This window comes from Stenella coeruleoalba (genome assembly GCF_951394435.1).
Source record: "Stenella coeruleoalba genome assembly, chromosome: 7".
NCBI classification, from domain to species: domain Eukaryota; kingdom Metazoa; phylum Chordata; class Mammalia; order Artiodactyla; family Delphinidae; genus Stenella; species Stenella coeruleoalba.
The window spans coordinates 77,993,759-78,017,535 of NC_137153.1; the positions used below are offsets into that span (position 1 = coordinate 77,993,759).

The following is a 23,777-nucleotide window of genomic DNA, read 5'->3' on the forward strand; positions in this document are numbered from 1 at the left end:
CATGGCTTTTACAGACACTTATGTTTTAAAATGTAGGGGTTTTAATTATTATTCCTATTACTATTACAACTACTACTACTACCACTATGATGATGATGATGATGCAGGTATGGTGAAGCAGGTTTGTTACTGACAGTTCCCAATTAGAGAAAAAAGAATGCACAAATAGACACACCTCCTCCTCTTATATAGTGTGCATTCCAGTGATATTTTGTAATTTCCCACCTATTCAATGAGATGATGACACTAAATTGATTTCAAGAAAATGAAGGTATTCCTCGAACATCTGTATTTAGGAAGACAAGTCACACAGTTTGTTCCTAATGCAAAGAAAAGGGGTCAAAGTAGCATCAGAAAATAACAGGGCACAGAGAAGAGAGAAAGTCATTTGAAGAAAGCTGTAAGAGGCATCTGAGAGGTAAATGGATTAAGTGGGAATTCTGGGATTCAAATGTGGCTGCAATCCCAAACATACCTTCATCCTTCCATGCACTTTTCCCAGGGTCCAATGACCCACTTATGTATTAAACATGAAATAAGAGAATTTACAACACGTTCTCATAGCCAGCTAAAAATATTTAACCAGGAGGATGGAGAATAGAATTAATAATCACTTTATAGCTCCAAGTAGCAGCAGAAGGGATTTGCCAAATGGCAGGGAAGTTTTACTGGAGCTATGATCCATACCAAGCTACCATGTAGTATCACTGAGAATTTGTTAACAACTTCTTTCTGCATACTTCCCATCCTTGCCACACTCTACGAACAAGCCTAAAGCCCTGCAGTTCTCTAACATGTTCAGGTAAAATGCCATGTGCTCTTTCCCCTTTGGAAAGATAAAACATTTTAAGGTGGGATGGAGCTGATTAAGTGTTAGGGGTAGGTTAGTGGGGAAAGCAAAGTCGGGAACGACTTTCCCCAAACAAATAGTAACTCTGATGACCTTCAGTCTGCAGAAACTTCAAATCCCACATCCACATCATTGGTCAGGGAATTCTTGTTCATTATGCAGTGAAATTCCCTGTGCACAACCAGACAGATGATTAGATAAAAACATGACACGTGTAGAAACTTGATTTTTTTTTTTTTTTTTGGAGGGGAGGGGTGTCTGGTGCTTAAAGCCATTGAGCCCTAGATGTTTCTAGTTTTTGGAAGAAAAATTCATAAAAAAGATTAGCTATTAAAATAATCCCCTCCCCCCAAATAACCATTTGGCATACATCTTAATTCTACATCATCCAACTGAAAGAAAATCTTCATCTTTATTGATTTTTTAAGTTAAAACTAATTGTTTCAGGATAATAAAAAAGGGAGGTCTCTCTAAATTCTCCTTTCCAAAGCACTGTTCCTCCCTGAAATTAGGAATTAAATTCTTAAAAGTAATTTTATGTGAACCTGTGGAGACTCAACTCTCAGGTAGCTAACTGGCACCATTCTGTGGGAAGTATTCCTTAGCAAAATTTAAAGCTCTTATCTGGACAGGTTCAAGGTAGCAGTCAGATTGCTCTTTCTAATTCCCATTCCAGAGAGGAGTCCCAGATGCTATCTAGACAGTTCCATCCAACTTCCAGCTTTTACCTCACTCACACCTTCACCTGCCCGCCCAATTGCCCTCAGTTGACTGTGCAGTAAAACACTTTTTAAAAATAGACTCTTCAAAGAAAGAGCCCAGATGCTTGCTTAAAACAACCAGTAAATTTTTTCACACTAGTTTTTTTCATTAGTTTTTCACAAAGATTGTATTAGCTACTTTTCTGTTTGTCCCCAAAGGTCAGGGATAACAATTTCTAAACGCAAGGGATTGTGATCAAGTGTAAAAGAAAAATCTGAGGGAAAGCAGAAAGGAGAGCTGAGCTCAGGCCCCACATCCCAAAATCATGTCTCTTTCCCTCATCCATTCAACAAACATTAATACTTATGTGCTAAGTATTATACCAGATCCAAAGGATAAAAAGATGGCTAACATGGTCCCTGTCCCTGAGGTTTTTCACAGTGTAGCAAGGGTGGCAGACCAGCAAACAAAGGCAGTGACACACATCACAAGAGGTGTTTAGAGAGAGGATTCTGGTACCTGTAAAGGGGGTGCAATTAAATCTACTTGGAAATAGCTGTGGGAGCAAAATGGGGAAACTTAGAGAAACAGTGCCATTTGAAATGAGCCCTGAAGGATGACAAGATGTTCTTCCTAATAAAGAGTATTTCTAGTAGTGGAAGAAGCATATACAAAGAGAGAGAGAGAGAGAGAGAAGGCTAGAATATGAAGCAACTGGCAGCTGCATTCCAAATATTACCCTCAGACATGTTTTTTTGGCTTATACTTAATTAGGAAATTCCATATAAAACTGGACTCTCCAGATTCTTTTATTAAAAAAAATAGAAGATCTGGCAATAATATTCCCACATTCTTGTATGGAAAAATTGTTCCTTTTAGGACATGTTTTCTCCAGTTTTGCTCTTTACTCATATTTTACCAGCCTGGCTCCTTCGGTGACTGAGTACATGGTGAACAATGATGAAAGATCAATGGAGAAAGGGTAAAAGTAGGCTAGTTACGAAGGCTCTGGAATCCTGCCTGAAAAGCTTTCTGAAAAGCATATCTTTAACTCGGTGTTGCTATGACTATGCCCTCATGGAACTGGTCATCCACAAGCTGGGTTTTCCTTGTAAGTCTTTTTTAAACATTGGGACTGGTTGCCACTCATCTACATTGATGTACTAGGAAAAAATATGTTATTTATTCTAATCGCAACTACCTGCTCTGGAAGACAATTTCTGTTAAGTAGAAAACTCTCCATTCTATTGAGACGTAAGAGTTTTGGATTTACAAGTTTGGGAGAAGAATTCAAAGTTCCGAAGGCTCTCCAAGAGGAAGGAAGTATATGGGGAAACGGGGGGAAGACACCAAGAAAGGAGCCAATGAGATCATGAAACTTAGGTGCAGATGGGCCAAAGGATCCATGAGGAAGTCTCAGTGGCAGGATTTTAGGAACAGGGATGGTAAACGTATGGGTTTAGATTGTTTTCTGCTTGGTGAACTTACGGCACCACCACCTCCACCATGACCCCCCCACCCACAGACTCCTCATTTTCAGTAAAGTCAACCTCAAAATGGTTTATGTGACCTTGAGGATTCAAATACCCAGAAACTCACAGAAATATTCAGATGATGCTTAGATTTCTTTAGCTAGATGTTAGATGGAGCATGGAGTTGTGTGCTTCATCTAGAGCTCATAAAACAAGAAAGCCCTACCCAATATTAAGTTTATACTGGAACTTAATAACTGAGGAAATAATATTTAAAAGAAAATTTGCTTATTAAATTATTTTATGACTCATCTTAATATCTGATAATAATGTATTCTTTTTCTGTAAGGAGCAACATGACTCCCAGGAGCTCTGACACCTGAACACATGTGATGAGCATGAAGCAAGAGACTTTCTGAGGCTCTCCACGTCCCTAATTGGGAAATGATCCATGGAACTCAACCTAGGAGGAACCAGAGGGTACTTCCTCCAAGTCTCCCCCTGCCTTGTGGGGAGGTAGTGCCCTTGTAGGCAAAGGCCGTGGCAAGCTCTATACTAGCTTGCCTGACTGCCCTTTGTTAATGAGCACAGCTCTACCTGCAATGGAACTGAATTGCAAGGTCTCACCAGCTGGTGAAACAGCTTTGTTCTATAATTCACCTCCTGGCTCCTGGTTCTTATGTCTGATGAATGAAAATCCCCAAGCTTCTCATTCTGAATGGTGCCTGTAGTAAAGCTTGGGTCTCACAGTAAATGATCAACTCATAATCCTGCCTTCAGCTGGAATTAAATGTGCCCCTCAGATTTCCCAGTCTGGAGACTCTTGCCAAGACAACAAAGGAAGCATCTGCTCAGCTTCGTATTTGACCAAAATGACCACTGGGACACATGTGAACCAAACCTTATGAAGCTGACAACCTAATTGGGGTAGGGGTGGGGAGAAGACAATAATCCAATAAAGCAAAGAACTGTATCTTATACCTAGAATCAGCACAAGAAATATTTACTGAATTGATTAATTAATCCAAGAAGATAAAACAATGCACCTTCGAGACACAGAAATTACATTGACTTTTGCAACCATCAGTGCTAGAAGACAATAAGATGCTATTTACCAGCGTTCAGGGAAATAATCTAAAATTTATTATCCAAGAATCCTACACTCCACCAATTTCTTGTTCCTATGTGAAGATGCAAAAAAAATCATATTCAAATATGCAAAATTACAAGAGAATAGTATCTATATACCTTTCCTGGATAAAGAAGAAGAGACTTTTCTAAGACGTTTACCAAAACACTGAAAGATGAGCCAAACACAACAAAAGAAAATAGTAAGAGTTAATAGTGCTTACTATATGCTAGGCACTCTCCTGCGTGCTTATAGTAGTTCATTTAAATCTTTTTGTGAAAATCAGTGAAGTTACTACTATTATTATTCCCCATTTCCAGTGAGGAAGATGAGACGTAGAGAAGTTCACTTTCCTGCTCAAAACTTTACAGCCAACAAGAGGTGGCACCAGAATTTGAACCCAGGCATTCTGGCTCCAAATTTCACACTCTTAGCCTTTATACTATACTGCTTTTTTTTTTTTTAACATCTTTTTTGGAGTATAATTGCTTTACAATGGTGTGTTAGTTTCTGCTTTATAACAAAGTGAATCAGTTATACATATACATATGCTCCCATATCTCTTCCCTCTTGTGTCTCCCTCCCTCCCACCTTCCATACCCCACCCCTCTAGGTGGTCACAAACCACCTAGCTGATCTCCCTGTGCTGTGCGGCTACTTCCCACTAGCTAGCTATTTTACGTTTGGTAGTGTATATATGTCCATGCCACTCTCTCACTTTGTCCCAGCTTACCCTTCCCCCTCCCCATATCCTCAAGTCCATGCTTCAGTAGGTCTGCATCTTTATTCCCATCTAGCCCCTAGGTTCTTCATGACATTTTTTGTTGTTGTTTTTTTTTTCTTAGATTCCATATATATGTGTTAGAATATGGTATTTGTTTTTCTCTTTCTGACTTACTTCACTCTGTATGACAGACTCTAGGCCCATCTACCTCACTACAAATAACTCAATTTCATTTCTTTTTATGGCTGAGTAATATTCCATTGTATATATGTGCCACATCTTCTTTATCCATTCATCTGTTGATGGACACTTAGGTTGCTTCCATGTCCTGGCTATTGTAAATAGAGCTGCAATGAAAATTTTGGTACATGACTCTTTTTGAATTATGGTTTTCTCAGGGTATATGCCCAGTAGTGGGACTGCAGTCCAAAAATGGGCAGAAGATCTAAATAGACATTTCTCCAAAGAAGATATACAGACTGCCAACAAACACATGAAAGAATGCTCAACATCATTAATCATTAGAGAAATGAAAATCAAAACTACAATGAGATATCATCTCACACCAGTCAGAATGGCCATCATCAAAAAATCTAGAAACAATAAATGCTGGAGAGGGTGTGGGGAAAAGGGAACACTCTTGTACTGTTGGTGGGAATGTAAATTGATACAGCCACTATGGAGAACAGTATGGAGGTTCCTTAAAAAAACTATACTGCTTTTAATAAACCTTTAAACATAATTACAAAAGTTAATTGATAAATTTAAATAATTACTTCACTTATTATTACAAAACTAACACTAAAAAAACAGAGTTTTTGTTTCAAATAATACAATGCAGAACCCGAGAAATAATAAATGATGATTAAAATGCAGAGAATACATCTTTAAAGCAAAAATACTAAACTCATTGCCTATAAAGCAGAATCGAAATTAATTGTTTTGATTTTGATATGATGATTAGATATATAGGCTTAAGAATGTTCTTTAAAAAGAACTTTAATGTAACCACTGATAAAATATTTAAAAGAATGTTTAGCTTTGAGTCAAATCAAACTTCCACGGAAGGCATCTAAAAATGTTAGATAGCTGGCAGGGCAGGAGCCTCAGGGCAGCAGAAGTAGCCCCTTGGCCCAAGACACCTGGAACACCAGCCTGTCCTGCCTGTCCCCTTCCCTGGCCTCTAGTGAAGTAGAAAAGACTCATAAAAACAAAACACTTGGAGTTCTGGTCAAAGATGGTGATATAGGAGGCTACTGAACTCCCTTCCTCCCATGGACATACCAAATGTACAGGTACATGTGGAGCAATTCCCTCTAAGATAAATCCATAAACTAGCTGAGCAACACCTACACATCGGGCAAATGAGAAAATACCCACATCAAAACTGGGGCTGAGGGCTTCCCTGGTGGTGCAGCGGTTGAGAGTCCACCTGCCAATGCAGGGGACACGGGTTCGTGCCCTGGTCTGGGAGGATCCCACGTGCTGCGGAGCGGCTGGGCCCGTGGGCCATGGCCGCTGGGCCTGCGCGTCTGGAGCCTGTGCTCCGCAACAGGAGAGGCCGCAGCAGTGAGAGGCCCGCATACCACCAAAAAAAAAAAAAAAAACTGGGGCTGACCATCATCCTCCCTGGAGACCAGGGAATCCAGAAGATGCCTCCTCCACTTTCTCCTCTAGCCCACCACAATCACCAGTATCTTCCTGGAAGGAGCTCGAACTCACACCTGTGCTCCAGTTTTTGCAGCTGCCATCCAAGAGATGGGCCCCTGGATCTTCTGCCTCTTATAGCCAACAGGGCTCGCATTTAAGAATCCCACAGGATGGTAGAAAACGAAGAAGCAGTTCTTAACAGATACAGAATCACCCCCCACACACCCAAGCCAAGTACAGAGGGCACAGGCAAAACTGAACATCTCCCGGTTTCTCTCTGGAATGTGCTCAACTTCATACTTCCCAGATGCTACCTGAGGGCCCAGCTGCCAATCAACCTGCATGTAGGTGCTGACTGCCAACGTCCCCCTTAGGACACTGACAGGTCTTGGCACACCCTCAGCTACTGGGAGGAACCAAGAACAAAGAAGGTGGCTTGGACACTCACAAAGCTTTGAGAGACAGCTAAGCGCTCAGGCCAGGCTGATTGACAAGGGTCATCTCCTACATAAGATCATTCTTTCAAGACTGGGAGAGGGCATATAATCAGAGAAAATCATAATTCAAAAAGACACAGGCACCCCAATGTTCACTGCAACACTATTTACAATAGCCAGGTCATGGAAGCAACCTAAATGTCCATCGACAGACGAATGGATAAAGAAGATGTGGTACATATGTACAATGGAATGTTATTCAGCCATAAAAAGGAACGAAATTGGGTCATTTGTAGAGATGTGGATGGACCTAGAGACTGTCATACAGAGTGAAGTAAGTCAGCAAGAGAAAAACAAGTATCGTATATTAACGCATATATGTGGAACCTAGAAAAATGTACAGATGAACCAGTTTGCAGGGCAGAAACAGAGACAGAGATGTAGAGAACAAACGTATGGACACCAAGGGGAGAAGCAGGGGGTGGGTGGTGGTGGGATGAATTGGGAGATTGGGATTGACATGTATACACCAATATGTATAAAATAAATAACTAAAAAGAACCTGCTATGTAAAAATAAATAAATAAAAACAAACAAAAAGACTGGGAGAGGTGGCTGCTTTACGTAATGCATAGTAACAAATACAGAAGAAAATGAAGAAACAGAGGAATATAAATAACAAGATAAAATTCCAGAAACAGACCTTAATGAAATAGAGATAAGTGGTTAACCTGATACAGAGTTCAAAATAATGGTCATTAAGATGCTCACTGAGGTCAGAAGAACAATACATGAACAAAGTGAGAATTTCATTGAAGAGAAAATATTTTTAAAGTACCAAACAGAGGGAATTCCCTGGTCATCTAGTGGTTAAGACTTCGCACTTTCAACTGCTGAGGGCCTGGATTGGATCCCTGGTCGGGGAAGTAGGATTCCCACAAGCCGCATAGCAAGGCCAAAAAAAACCCAGTACCAAACAGAAATCACAGAGTTGAAGAATACAATAATCAAACTGAAAAATTCAATAGAGGGGTTCAACAACAGTTCAAGCTGAAGAAAGGATCAGGAAACTCAAAGACAGGACATTGAAATTCATCCACTCAGAAGAGAAAAAAAAAAAAAAAAGAGTGAAGATAGCTTAAAGAATTTATGGGACCATAAATTTGATCAATATACACATTATAGGAACCCAGAAAGAAAAGAGAGAAAGGAGTAGAAAACTTATTCAGAAAAATAAACAGATATCTAGATCCAGAAATCTCAGAGTTCCAAATAATATGAATCCAAAGAGACCCACTCTGAGACACATTATAATTACATTGTTAAAAATTAAAGACAAGGAATCTCAAAAGCAGCAAAAGAAAAGCAACTTGTTATATACAAGGGAACCCCTCATAAGACTATCAGAATATTTTTCAGCAGAAATTTTGCAAGCCAGAAGGGGAGTGGCATGATATATTCAAAGTGCTGAAAGGAAAAACTGCCAACCAAAAAATTCTAGCCAGCAAAGTTGTCCTATAGAATTGAAGGAGAGATAAAGAGTCTTCCAGACAAGTGAAAATGCTAGATAAAAGATGTAAGATGTTTATTCCTAGGTATTTTATTCTTTTTGTTGCAATAGTAAATGGAAGTGTTTCCTTAATTTCTCTTTCAGATTTTTCATCATTAGTGTATAGGAATGCAGCATTAGAGATTTCTGTTCATTAATTTTGTATCCTGCTACTTTACCAAATTCATTGATTAGCTCTAGTAGTTTTCTGGTAGAGTATTTAGGATTCTCTACGTATACTATCATGTCATCTGCTACCTAAGGAGACAAAAGACTTGTATGCAGAAAACTATAAGACACTGATGCAAGAAATTAAAGATTATACAAACAGATGGAGAGATATACCATGTTCTTGGATTGGAAGAATCAACATTGTGAAAATGACTATACTACCCAAAGCAATCTACAGATTCAATGCAATCCTGATCCAACTATCAATGGCATTTTTCACAGAACTAGAACAAAAATTTTCACAACCTGTATGGAAACACAAAAGACCCCGAATAGCCAAAGCAATCTTGAGAAAGAAAAATGGAGCTGGAGGAATCAGGCTCCCGGACTTCAGACTATACTACAAAGCTACAGTAATCAAGACAGTATGGTAGTGGCACAAAAACAGAAATATATATCAATGGACCAGGACAGAAAACCCAGAGGAAAATCCACATACATATGATCACATTTTTTTTTTTTTTGTGGTACGCAGGCCTTTCACTGTTGTGGCCTCTCCCATTGCGGAGCACAGGCTCCGGACGCACAGGCTCAGTGGCCATGGCTCATGGGCCCAGCCACTCTGTGGCATGCGGGATCCTCCCAGACTGGGGCACGAACCCACGTCCCCTGCACTGACCTATATACACCATCAAATGTAAAATAGCTAGCTAGTGGGAAGCAGCCACATAGCACAGGGAGATCAGCTCGGTGTTTTGTGACCACCTAGAGGGGTGGGATAAGGAGGATGGGAGGGAGACGCAAGAGGGAGGGGATATGGGGATATATGTATATGTATAGCTGGTTCACTTTGTTATACAGCAGCAACTAACACAACTTTGTAAAGCAATTATACTCCAATAAAGATGTTAAAAAACAAAAAGATGTAAGATGAAATACAAGAATATCTAGCTAACATATTCTGGCTCAAGATAAATAGGAACAAAAGACAGCTATATCGAATGACATAGAAAGAAAATATAAAATTATAGAAATCATTCAACATAACAATTTTTTGTGGCAATAAATATAACGAGTTTAAATTCCCCCATCAAGAGTCACCACAAACTGAGTTTTTTAAAACACCCCCCCCACCACCAAAGATGGGCTTAAAAATAGAAGAAGAATGGAAGTAGATATTTAGGGAAAACACAAATAAAAAGAAGTGCAATCCTTATGAGTCAAAATATTCAGTAACGACAAAACGTTAGCAAAATAAAATTAGAGATGAGGCATCTAATTCAGTCTTATTTGGGGAAACCGGTAAAGTTTCCCAACGAAAGTCATGATGTTTATTTTGTTTGCTCACCCACTACCTCAATTCGTTTTCCATCCTTCACTGTGCTCAGTGAGTGCCTCCATTAATTGAAGTTTAAATCAATTGCTTTCAAACCCTTTTCAAACTCTCTTCACAGGTGATACTGCTACCAATACACACACACTCTCGCGCGCATGCTCATACAAATAACTGAAAACAAGTTTCACAAAACGATGCTTATCTTTACCATGTGTGAATCTCTCTGACAGTTTCTAATATAATTTATCCTATTTCTTCTTTTTCCTTTTTTTCCTAAGATATCTAACATTATTAGGCACCAGGGAAATACAAATTAAAACTATGAGATACCACTACATACACCATTCATGTCTAGTAATAAAAAGAATGAAATCCTTATACACACAATCACATGGATAAATCTCAAACACATGTTAAGCAAAACAAGTCAGACACAAAAGGGTGATTCCATTCATAAAAAATTCAAGAACAGGCAAAAGATAATCTATAGTTATAGAAATCAGTATCTTGGTAATGGCTGGAGAATGACTGGAAAGAAGCATGAGAAAACTTTCTGGGATGACAGAAATGTTCTCTATCATGATCTAGATGATGTTTGTATGTGTATATGTATTTGTCAAAATTTATTAGTCTGTATGATTAATATTTGTGCATTTGACTATACATAAATTATACATCAATAAAGGAATATTAGCATTTTTAAGAGGCTAAATAAGATTTAGTCATCAAAGGGAAAGTGCGGTAAAAAGACTCCAAGCACAAGTGGCAGCACAGCAAAAGGCAAGATGAAATATAAGGCAAAGAATACCATGACCTACATCTGGAGAGGTAGAGGGCACGTGTACGCCACATTTGGAAGTTTGGACATTATTATATGTGCCATGGAAACCCTCCCGTGGAAGAATGACGTTAATAATATTGTCAGACTTGCATACATGACGTCAATCTTCTATCAATGTGAAAGATGTAGACAGGCACCAGGGAGGCCATCTGGGTGTCTTAAATATGTGTTTGTTGGAGGAGGTAAGGAGGGTAGGTTTGGGAAAGACTGGCTATTTACTGTAGCTGAAGCATGGGATACTTAGTGAGGAGGTAGAGGTGTCTAGCTTAAAGAAGATGGGTCACAACCATAGAGGCCTTATATGCCACAGGAAGGAGTTTGACATTATCCCAGCTGAATGAATGAGAGGAAACACGAAAATGAACAGTTACACAGCACATACTGTGTACCAGACTGTTGCTAGTTACTTAGTGTGAATTCTCTTCATCTGCATGAGAGACCCAGGATGTAGATATCATCAGCCCACTTTACAGATGAAGAAACCAAGAGACTCAGAAAGGAAGAATGAATTTTCTAAGGCCACACAGCTAGTAACCATCACAACTATAATGCAAACCAAGGACTATCTAGATTTAAATATCTGCTCTTTCCAAAATACCTCACTGTCACCATAGTTTTGAAAAACATAAAAGCATATGACAATCCTAAAATGTAGATTTTCATCCAAATTGCATGCAGGAGTCAGGAGGACCAATATGAAGGTTACTGCAATGATCCAGGCGAGCAACAATGGTACTAAAGATGGTGAGATGTGATCCTGTTCTGAATATATTTTGTAGGTAGAGCTGAGAGGATTTGTGAATAAATTGGATATGGGGTGAAAGAAACAAGAACAATCAAGGATGGCTCCAAAACTGGGGGCCTTAGCAACCAAAAGTTTGTACTGCATTAACTGAGATGGGAGAGATTGTGGGAGAAGTAGATTTGGGGGGACATCAGGTGCTCAGGTATTAAATCAACTAAGATGTCTGCTAGACTTCAAGTCTACTGGTCAATGCCAAACAAGCATGTGGACATAAGGAACTGATACTCCAGGGAGTTTTTGTTTAAATGTGTGTGTGTGTGTGTGTGTGTGTGTGTGTGTGTGTGTGTGTGTGTGTGTTTCCCTTTCATATAAATGGGATCACACTTCACGTACTGTCTTAACAACACAGATTTGCTTATAGATACAAAATGAATGAATGAAGCAATCAATCAGTGTACACTTACAAAGAGAGATGTCTGGATAAAGTTTTAATAATAGGGATCTCTAAGTGGTAAGATGGTGTGTGGCATGTATTTTGGGTTCTTCACTGCATTTTTTGAATTTTTTACAGTGAACATTGGATTGTCCTTCCAAATACAGTAACACGATTTTCAAAGGATGTTAGAGGAAATTTATTTTACATATAATAAATCCCGAAAGTGAATATGTCCTCCAACACAGAAAGTATACAATAACTACACCTTAGCACTTGTCTTCTGTTTCACACAAAGAGCTAAAATGAGTATGTACTGACATGAGTTTTAAACATTATGAATAACTCAATTTCACGTCATTTTGACGGGACCAGATGCCCTTTTGTATATTGATGATACTAGCTGAGCTCGAGCCTGTCTGTGGAGTAGGAGTATAGGTGTATTTTATATGTAAGCTTATACAAATATGTGTGTCTGCAATCTGTATTAGGACTTGGCAGGTGCCTTCCTCACCAGTGCTATAAGACTCCTTGCAAAAGAACCCTGCCTTTTAATGAGTTTACCATTAAAAAAAAATGGGACACTGCCTGGTTCCACAGTGTTAAATGAAAATAACATTCAGAGTTGAGTTAATCTGATTGCATAGGATCTATTTTCCCCCTTGCTGCAAATCAGAGCAGTTTTCAGCTAACAAGAATGGGTGCCCTACTTGAACGGGCAGGGGTACTGCTGCTAGTCAGAGCAGCATTTAGCATGGCATTGCCATCATTACATCCCCAGGTTCGAGGCAATGAAACTCCAGGAGCGGCAAAGTCAAATCAGTTCAATTGTCTGATTGTTCATACTCATAAAGTGGGGAAGCTGGCAGGGGTCCGGCATAAAACTTGGAGTTCTGCACTGGAGCTCCTTTAAGGTAATTCATTGCCCTCTGCAGTAGCTTAAATCAGAAGGGCCAGCACAGTCACAGTAAATGCAGTTCCCCACACTGCTTGAGAGCAATATCGCAGATAGCCGGCTGCTATGCCAGATGTCAAAGGTGCACTAAAAGCACTTGTTTTTGATCTACCCCATTCCCGAGAAGTACAATGGATGGGCCTTTAAGCACTGCCATAAAAAAAGATTGTGATTAATGAAGCAGCACAACTTAATAAACCAAGTTGACTCCCGCTTCCTTCTCCTAGGCATTTTCACTGTCCACAAAGCCGTTCTTTTACTTAGCAGCAGGGACATGTAAAATGTTAATCATCAATCTGTGGGCCATTAAAGAAGTTGCTTTCCCTTTCTCAACTTGAAAACCAAGGGGGAATGATAATAGGTTTGGTTAACAGAGCCATTCACATAATGGAGATGTGTGGAGGAAAGCTTTGATAGAGTCAGCGTGGGAGCCTTGAGCACTAATCCATCCTGCTCTCTGGGACCAGGAGTTCAGAGCCTAGCTGAGGCTGGGAGGCTCAGGATGGAGACTGGGGGGAATGTCTTGATCTGGCTGGACCAACAGGAGGTTACTGCACCTGAGTGAGGCCCCAAATAAGATGAGAAGGCATGGGCGCTTTCTGTGCCAGAAGAGCTGGACGAGGGCTGTAGGTATTGCCTGACCTTATCTGGCCTTTTTCCTCACAGAACAGAGGACCACAGCAGCCTTCCCAGGTAGGCAATGGCTGTGTTCCCTCCACCAGGTAAACTCTGGGTCATCCTCCGTGACCAACAGAACCGTCCCTTGCCCAGAAAGCAACAGAGTTTTCGGCGAATTCACCAAAACCCAATGAAATACTTTCTTTGCTGAAGTCAAAGGTATATCAGTCAGAGATACACAACTTAAAATTTTACCCATGGTTTAGGAATTGCTTTGGCAGGGGCAGGAGTCAGAGACACAGGGATCGGGCACATGGTCCACAAATGTTTGATATAGTTAACCAGTTAATTTTGGCAGGAAAAAGAAAAACTACTGGAAGACGGTACCAGGACACTTTGAAATGTCCATGGGTTAGGAAAGGTGATGCTAAAATTAAGAACAGTTCACTGCCTCTCTTTTCACTCCTTTAGGGAAACTCTTGGTCTTGTCTTACCTTGGTAAAGAAAGCTTAGACTGCAAGCATGAGGAGATGCCTCCAGCTCCTAGAGAGAGTGTGTGCCTGATGACCCCAATGAGAGGAGGGCCGAGAGCCCATGGCATTTTGAGAAACTCTATCTGGTCAGCAAAGTGCTATTTCCCTGCTAGAACCTTTACCTTTCAGATTGAGAAAACTTCCATCAGCCATATCACAGATAATAATGATATTATTGGTGATATGAAGTGAATCTGGAAGGTATGAACAGTTAGAGCCCTTCCCAAAAAACCCTTAGAGCCAATTCTACTGACTGTAATCACTCGCTGAACTCTTAAGTTCCTGTGGGCAGTGTCTACATCACAGTCAGTGTTCTAAGGCCAAGCAGGTTATACTCAGTGGATGATTAATAAACGTCTGCTGAATTAATTAATTAACCCAGAATTGATTATGTTTAAAGCATTTCCTAACTTCCCCAGCCTGCATAATAAAACTCATTTGCTAAAATTACATGAAAAGCTTTTATCAAATTTACCCATTTTTCTCAGCTTTATCTCATGCTACCTCCTACTATATCCCAATATGTACCTAGTTTCTAGGTATCCCAATACCTAGAGACTAGCTATACAACTATCACCATTCCCCAAACATCTCTCCCAGCTGCCGTTCCCTCCACCAGGTAAACTCTGTGTCATTCTCTGTGAAGCCTTCCCTTCCCTCTTGAGAAAGGGAGTCCCTCTTTCACTGGAATTCAAAAGCATTTTGCAAATGCCCCAAGTTTAGCTTCTGGTGCAGTGAGGTTGTTTTACATGTCTGCCTTCTCACAGACCTGTGAGTACCCACCTTCCTAATCATGGCAAACACTAGGCACTTAGTGAGTCTTAGTTAAGTCAATAAATCAATGACTGAACCAGTAAAGTAATGGAGCAGACACTGGGGATTTACCCCCAAATCACATGTTCTGTCTAGTCCACCTATGCTCTGTCAGCCATGGCTCTAGGGGACTGAGAAATGAACAGATCATAAATTTTCACAATAGTACTCTAAAAATGTCCTCAATTTTAAAATCTGATAAAGTGAAATGTTTCATGAAAATGTTTCAATTCCCCACACACTGCCCTTCAAGAAATGGTCCAAGATGACTCTTAAAAATCATTTTCAAGCTTATGAATCCAAGCTTTAAAGTCAGAGCAATGCTTAAGTTCTTCTACTTTGTGGGAAAAGTATATGATAATTAACTCTCTTCATAAAATTTAGTTAATTTCCCATCTCTTATGTATATCCAAGTTTTCCACCTCCATCTTAGCTCTTGCCACAGTAAAAATTTACCATGATCATGGCCATTCAGTGTAGGAAATTAATTAACATTCTCCACAGGACCCTCATTTGTATAGTATATTAATAGGCTCCTTATGTAAATTTCTACTCTTACCTCACTGCTTATATGCCTGCTAGCTGGCTGTATGCAATTTAGAAATGAGGGCAAGCCATTTTTGATTTCACGTGATGCCGCTTAGAGGGACGGTGAGAAGGGAAATGGATGGAGGTCAAGCAGTGAGAGGAAAGTCACAATGGACATATTTTATAGCTGTCACTAAACTAACAGTGCTCAATAAAGCCAACTCTCATTCCAAGTAGATTTTACTTTTTGTGTCCAGTAGATTTTGCCATTATAAGTAAATTATAGGAAAACAAAAGGGAATATACCTGATGATATTGTGAAGATGCCTGGTGCAAGAAGATATGGAGTGTTAGTCAAAAGTGTTCCATGACCTAAATAAGGAGAACTTTGTATTAAACATTTCTGTAGAAAGAAAAAAACCCCACTCTCCAAAGCCCTCCCAAAGAACACTCCACCTTCCAGAGCCACACTCAATCAAGTGAAAAATTGGACCAGAATAAATAATCCTCAATTTGACACATTTTGTTAGCTGTCCATCAAACCCCTTTCTCTCTTTTTCTTGGACGCACTGCTACACTGCAGTTGCTAGCCTCTTTTGCAGGTAGGCAGGACTGTGTGATGGAGTTCTAGCTGATGGGACGTGAACAAAAGGATGTGTGCCACTTCTAGGGCTGACCCATAAAACCTCCCATGTGCTCTCTTCCCTTTCACGTCATTTTCCCCTTGGTGCCCGTCTGTTGAAGAGGATAGAACCACTTGTCAGCCTGGGTCCCAGAAAGACTGTGTGGAACAGAGAACTCAACCACTCGCCACAGTCTGTCCTGGAAAGTTAAGTGAGAAATAAATGTCTATTGTGTCAAGTCATCACATTTTTGTGCCTATTTACTGTTGTTGCCCAGCCTCCCCTAATATAGAACCATTTCAATACTAGCATTCTAGGATCAATGTCATGAACTATTAGCCTTTTGTTTGAAAAGAGAAGCAGATGGGGGAGGTTATGCATGTGTGGGGGCAGACAGTATAAGGCCAATCTCTGTACCTTTTGTTCAGTTTTGCTGTGAACCTAAAATTGGTCATTTAAAAAAGTCTATTTTTTAAAAAGAGAGAAGCATCTCCAGCTCCACCAATCCTGGGTGGGAAACTGTTTTGGTGATAAAATAAGAATATCTTCAATAATAATGATTAACAACTTCCCAGCATGACTACTGTGTGCCAGACACTGTACTAGGTGTTCCATGTACATTATCTCTAATTCTCAGACTACTCCTGCTTGGTAGACATCAGGTTACACAGATGAATCTGCTCTACAACATTTAGGTACAAGAAATGGCACATTACCTTATTTTCCTAAATCTAGAGAGAGGTCCGCTCTCTGCAAAAGGATAAAAGAGTTAGTCTCAGTCATATTTCGGGATTCCAAAACATGTAAGAACAAAAGCAGTTCACTGGGTGCTTGGAAAACAGAGAAGGGCTTCTAACCTTGGCCATCAGGCCCACAGGCCCACGGGCTCCACTCACAGGCAGGTGGCTCCACGTGCTCCATGACTAGCATGGACACGTCTTGTTCCCTGTGACTTCTCAGGCCATAGCTCTTAGTCAGTCCTGGTATCCATGAACTGGCCCTTCACAAGCCCTACGCCTCTTACACAAAACACCATCATCTTCCCTGACTCCAGGAGTGAGTTTCTCTTCTCTTCTCAGGGTCGGCTTCCTCTGCCTCACCAGCTCCAAGTTCCAGCCCCCATCAATTTTCCAGATGTCTTGGTGAGAGGCTGTCATATTGGGACCTGCAACTTATGCAGTAAGCCATTACGGTCCTGAGGCAAGGGCATCCACCTACTGTCTTGGGATGGAGAATAGCAAGAAGAAAGGTAAGTTGGTATATTAACAGATCATCGTACCATATTCATATGATAAGCTGGGTTCAGAGAGGTTAATCAAGTTGCCCAAGGTAACAAATTATTCAGTGGCAGAGCTTCAGTTCAAACCTAAGTCCACCTGGTTTCAGGGTTTAGAGAACTTTCTACTATTCCATGAAGCCCCTTCTGGGACAATTCAAGGCATGCCAGAGGCTTAAGTGGCCTTTTATGACAACAGGAAATAATCACAAATCATCCTAAATAAAATGAAATATCTGAAAGACTCATTGAAATCCAAGTCTTACAGAGTCTTTTCACTGAAATCTCAACAGTCGCCCAAGCCTGGTATTCAAATAGCTACTTTCTGCTTATACAAACACACATATTATATACACACATACAAATAAGCAAAGTGAAATATTAAAATCATTAGTCATTAAGTTGCAATATCATTTTGCAACTAGAATTCTAAAATCAGATACCTAATGAATTATCCTCTTTGAAAAGCATAGACAAGTAATCTTATTTGACCCATATGACAGCCTTATAAAGATTTCCTAGTTAAAGACTTATTCACACACAGAAACATCTGAATATTTTTTAAGAAAACAGAGAAGAAGTTTAATACAACAAGAGAACATTATTTGCCTTAACTCAAATTCAGTCATTATTAAGAAAAATGGTGATGACTTGGAAGGCCTGAGTTCTAGTCTCTCCTCAGACAATATAGTTATATTAACTTTGAGTGAAACACAATCTCTTTAAATCTCATTATTTTCATCTATCCTTTTAGTTCTCTCTCTTTTTTTTTTCTAATTCTACATTTCTGGAAAAATAGGTACCTCACTTAGGTAAAATTAATGACGTTTCTTGGTTCATATTTGCAGCTAGTGTAGTATAAAAAGATGTAACAGAAATAGGAAGTCAGAGAAAGGAAAATGAAGAGAGAAGAAGAAAGGAAGCATGGAAGGACGCAAGGAAGAGAGGGAGGGAGGGAAGACGTGAGAAAAATAATTCTCATTATCATCCATATTTCTCAAGGCTGGTCACTTTCAGTTCTTTGGAATCAGTCTGGAATATTGCACACTTTGGGTATTCCACTCCCACTGGAAGGCCCATACCTCTGGAGAAGATGGGATGAAACAGGATGTCTTAGCCTGAAACCATTCAATATGTGATTTATCTAACTCTGTTCTGGTTCCACGCACTTCACGCAACCCTTTGATTATAATCCAGCTTCCAAGGCCTCCAGGGACACAGTGTGATGGTCAGACTGATAAAGGTTTTGTCGTTTGCATAGATTCTATTTCTCACTATAAATTGATAAACTGGAATGTCACTAGATGCTATCAAATAGTTAGCTGCTGCATTGACCAACAAATATCTAATTTTTTAGGAAGACATAAAAGGAGGACAGAAATGCAAGTGGAAACAGAAAAATTCATTGGCAGACACAGTGCCAGACTCAAAAGAACCCACTCATCATCTTGCACTTACCTTCTGATGATGACAAGAGGAAGTGCCTCTACCATGGACCCACACTCTATGAATGGCTATTTACTGTGCAGCAAAGATTTCCTTGACAATGACATGTACAGAGAGGACACAAGGTAACATTCCACAAACGCCAGTTTGGATTTTCTCATCCAGTGGCCTAAGTTAGGTCTGACTTCCAAATCTGTGTTTCAAACCATCATAGGGATTCACGCTCTAGTAATTCTAAGTGTGCTGGTTAGTATTGCCTAGCATCTATGTCATTGATTTGATTGATCTTTAAATCCTGGCTCCTCCTTGGGTAGCTGACTTAATTAAGTTGCCTAACGTATAAGCAGCCTTTTCAAATCTTTGTAATGGGCATTTAGCACAATGCCTAGAACATAATGAGTGCTCAACACACATTGCCTATAATAATAATAATATTTAAAAGTTACCACTATAATCATTATCATTGCTGGGCAATGACAAATCAGTATACTGTAAACTCCTTATTTGTTTTGGAGAGCCTTGAAGACAGAAATGGATCTTATCTCATAGGTCTAACCTTAGGGTCAGGACATAACACATGGTAAAGCTCAATGAGTATTTCTTCAATAGGATATATACGGAAGTTGTACAAAACTAAGGACTACACTGTACATCATCACCATACCTCTCTTCCAATCCCCAGAAGCCCTTTAGCAGTAGGCAAACACCCCATGTCATGAAGCCCGGCCCATGTTTGTTTTCCTCTGTAACACTCAGGTGATCTCCAGAACACATCACTCTCTACTCTCTCAATAAAATAATTCACCAGTCCTGCCACCATCCGTGATATTCTCTGTCCTCTCCCACAGCAGATACATGCAACCAACGGTCATTCCTCCTCCTTCTCTCCATTGTTGTTGCCAGCATCTCTGCTCCCCAAGTCCCTTTCTACAAAATTCCAGGGGCAAGTAGGGAATTCCATGGCAACACACTGTAACAGTTTTCTGGGACTGCCATAACAAAGCAGCACAGACTGGGTGACTTAAACAAGAGAAATTTCTTTCCTCCGGTTCTGGAAGCTGGGAGTCCAAGACGTCAGTGTGTCTGGTTTCTTGCGAGCCTCTCTCCTTGGCTTGGAGGTGGCTGCATTCTCTCGGTCTTCACATGATCATCACTTTCAGTGTGTCTGTGTCCTAATCTCCTCTTCTTATAAGGATATCAGTAATATTGAATCGGGGCCCACCCTAATGACCTGATTAAAACTTAATTACCTCTGTAAATACCTTATTTCCAAATACAATCATATTCCGAGGTAGTGGGGGTTAGGATTTCAACACGATTCAGCCCATAACACACACCAAGGATTTCTTTTGGTTACCAAAGCATCCTGAGGTTCTGTGACTTCTTACTGGTGACCAATATGATAAACAGAAAAAGATTCATTAGAAGCCAAAGTGCAATCACATGACACCAATGATGATTCCCCCAAATCCCTCCAGTGAAAGGCAATTATTATGTCCACATTTGGACAGTCATTAGCCAAAGGGTTTCTACCATAACAATTGTAAGGACTTTCTGACTAATATAGCAGGTGGAATTTCTAAAGGTTCAAAATGAAAACAAAAAACAAACAAATGAAAACCACTAGGGGAAGACGAGAATTCTAAAGGAAGTTAGTTACTAAAAGACACTGGCAAGCCATAGGCAGAATTTTCTTACTATTAAACAGCACTACACTGACAAAATCTAAATCAGCATTAATTAAATTTTTTGTAAAACATCAACCTTTGCAAATATCAAGATTCTAAACCTGCTCTTTTTTCATTCCTAAAAATATCACCAATGATGCTGTCAGATTTGGACTTTACCTATCCTGGAAGGCTTTCTTTGGGCAGAAGGTGGCAAAAGACGTTAGCTGTGTAAACCTAAATCCATCAATAAACAAAATAAGTAGGAGACACTGTAAAATGGGGAACATCCTGATTTTGAACTACTTTAATTAAGTTTCAAAACAAAAAGGGGGCAATGAGCTTTTTCCCCTTGGAAAGAGAGAAACAGCAGAAACCACTGTTTTTGTGTTTATACTGAAACAAGTCCACTGAGCATCCTCTGTAAACATGAAATAATGGTCACATAATATGAAAAATGAAAACCCCTTATTACTTATTGAACTGGATCCCATGCTCACGAGAAGCCTTTCAAATGAGATTCTCAAAGGACCTTATAAATGCTCTCTCATTATTGTTTGCCTTTGTTTGAAAAGGTAAGGCAAGTTACCTCATCTCATTGCAGAGTTAGGGTTTAAGACAAAGGTTAAAAGAATTATATAAAGTTAAACCAAATCGGCCAATGATAGAGACCAAGGGTTGTTATCTCTTGAGGACTGAAAGTTTCTTTTTGAAAAATTAAGCAACTTAACTAATTATTTTTAGGAGAGCATTTCATTATCTGTATATCAAGGTCCAGGAAGAAAAATCACAAAATAATAACTATGCTAAATAAAAAAATCAGTGTGGTTTCCAGAACCCTTTCTATTCTGTGTACCCATCCATGTGGCTGGAGATCTGAAATGCTATTTAAGTCTCATTTTCCTTCAGAAGCTAACCTCTGTGGAATAAAATGCTGCTAAGGGAGAAAAAAATCTTTTCTGTCATTTGACTTTAACTTATGATAAATTAGCTTCAACTAGTTTCTTAGAAAATTGCCCAAGAAATGACTACAGAAAATTAAATACCAAGACTTCAAAGAGGCAAACACACAGCCTTCAAATTCCGACCTCAGAGAATAATCCTCCCTTTCTCATGCTTTGGAGAGATGTGAGTAAAGAAATCGTACTAGGGCATGGTAATGAACCATCTTTCAAATGACTTTTCTATCAATCTTCTTTTCAAAGGGTAATAAAGTGATGATTATTTCTAGGCAGTTTCTGGGAAGTTATCATCTCATTTCAATAGTCACCAGTAAGAAGGACGGTACTCTGGTATTATCGCCACAACGATAAGGGCAAGAACTGGTTGAGAATTCAACAGACAAGGTGTAGGCTGTTAAAAGCTATTTCCTGGAAAATTAAAACAGAGAGAGATCAAAAGAATTGTGTTGGGTCTTAAGGAATTGGTAATCATTCCCTTCTAGATTAAAAATGCAAATCTGATTTATTAACTAGTGAATGAAATCCATTATCATGTGAGGGTTTTATTATTTCTTTCAACAAATAATATTGAAAGCTTATTATGTGCCACACTTCGTGCTAGATGCCGGTGACTGATGGAGAAGGGTAACAAGCCATGGCAGGAGCATCTGTGTCATGACTTCTAGAAACTGAGTGATCCGTCTCAACTAAAACAGTAACAACAAAATTTTTTTTTTTTTTTCAATTTTTGATTAAATGGTTGGTAGGGAAGTTTTAGTCACCCGGTACTTGTTTTGCAAAGCTACAGAAAATAACAGGGTGAGGAACACCCAAAACTATATCTGATCTCATTCCCCAGAGTTGTTAGAAGCTTTAAGATGTCGTGGGGCAAAAGTCACTCCAGGGATGTACAGCCCCATGGAGGGGAATACCCATGCACAGGATGCCTTCAGGAAGGACTCCCCGGAACCTGGCTGCTTCTCTGGTCCCCAGGTTCAGATTTCCATCTGTGAGATTGGCTAAGGGCTCATACAAGGATTATGCAATCCATTTTTCCTCAGTGGTTCCTAAAACCAGCCCCATCTATGTCCTTTTATTTGCCCTAATTCTCTTATTCCAGTCTGAACCTACTGCCCACTGGCAGATAGTGTATGGAATACATCTCTGGATTCAACATTTGCCCAGAAGTCAAATTTTTTAGCACTCACCAGAAATCCAAACTTGTAACAACAACCAAAAAAGAAAGAAACATGAGATATAACACTTTCTGAGGGCAAAGAAATGTTATGTTCATTGCACCCTCATCACTTACACACCACAGGGAAGGCACTTAATAAATATCTGTTGAATAAAATTAACCAAATGGATGAATTCATTCATTTGTGGTCATGAATCAAAGTCATGATTGTCACATTGGTATCTGCATGCAAGCTATCCCACAGTGACCTTTGCCCAGCAGCTGGTTCACCTTTTTAAAATGTTATTCGGGTGATTTTTCTTAAAAAGAGAGTGAGAAAATCATAACACAGAAAATTAAAATCAAAACGTGTTTTTTCAAGTTCCATTCCAGGTAACAAATATTTGACCAATGAATTAATGCTTTTAGTTTGGCTTGGATAGGCAAATTGCCTCCTTCCAATAGTTGAACACGGCTCCGAAGTGAGCACAAAGAGATCCCTTATTGATTTGCAGAATAGGATAAAGCAGTTAAGCTCTGAAAAAAGCATTAACATTTTATCCTCATTGGCAATCAAGAAATCACCCAAGTTTCCCACCTCCCACCACCCCAAAGACCAAAGTAAAAAGGCTGTAAATCAGCCCTTGCGCATCTCACAAGAGCCAGACACTATCTTTGGCAAATCAAATCCTTGGCTTTCCATTCCCCTATCCCTGGGCAACATTTCCCCAAAGTATAACCTCAGAAGGCAGGAGTGTTGAGTTAAAAAGCAAGCCAGCTAATGTAAGGGCTAACGAGAAAGATAAGTTGAAAATTTCAAATCCAGGAGGTCTGTTGCTGGTAGATTGGAACGCTTTATAATGAGGAAAGGAGATGCAGGAAGAGTGGGGAGAAGATTCCCAGCCCTCCAACTCCTCCTTGTGTGAACAGTTCGTGCTTGTTCTGAGGTAGGGTGACCCTGATAAGTGCGAAAGAGGGATGACCGATCCCCCGAATATGCTGTACAGCAGGGGTCCCCGACCCCCGGGGCCACGGACCAGTAACGGTCTGCGGCCTGTCAGGAACCAGGCCGCACGGGAAGAAGTGAGCAGCGAGTGAGCAAAGTTTCATCTTCCGCTCGCCATCACTGGCATTACTGCCTGAACCATCCCCCCCATCCCC

At 39.9% G+C, this 23,777-nt stretch overlaps 1 long non-coding RNA gene across 1 annotated transcript in view; it reads right to left on the reverse strand.

Annotated features, from left to right (window-relative positions):
* LOC307188710 overlaps positions 1-23,733 on the reverse strand; it is a 44,404-nt gene extending 20,671 nt beyond the window's left edge. The window contains exons 1-3 of the long non-coding RNA XR_013829046.1: positions 16,967-23,733; positions 16,826-16,859; positions 15,793-15,858 (exon numbers count right to left, since the gene is read on the reverse strand). This is a non-coding gene — a long non-coding RNA (uncharacterized lncRNA). The remainder of the gene's footprint in view (positions 1-15,792; positions 15,859-16,825; positions 16,860-16,966) is intronic.
* Between the last annotated feature and the right edge of the window lie 44 nt (positions 23,734-23,777).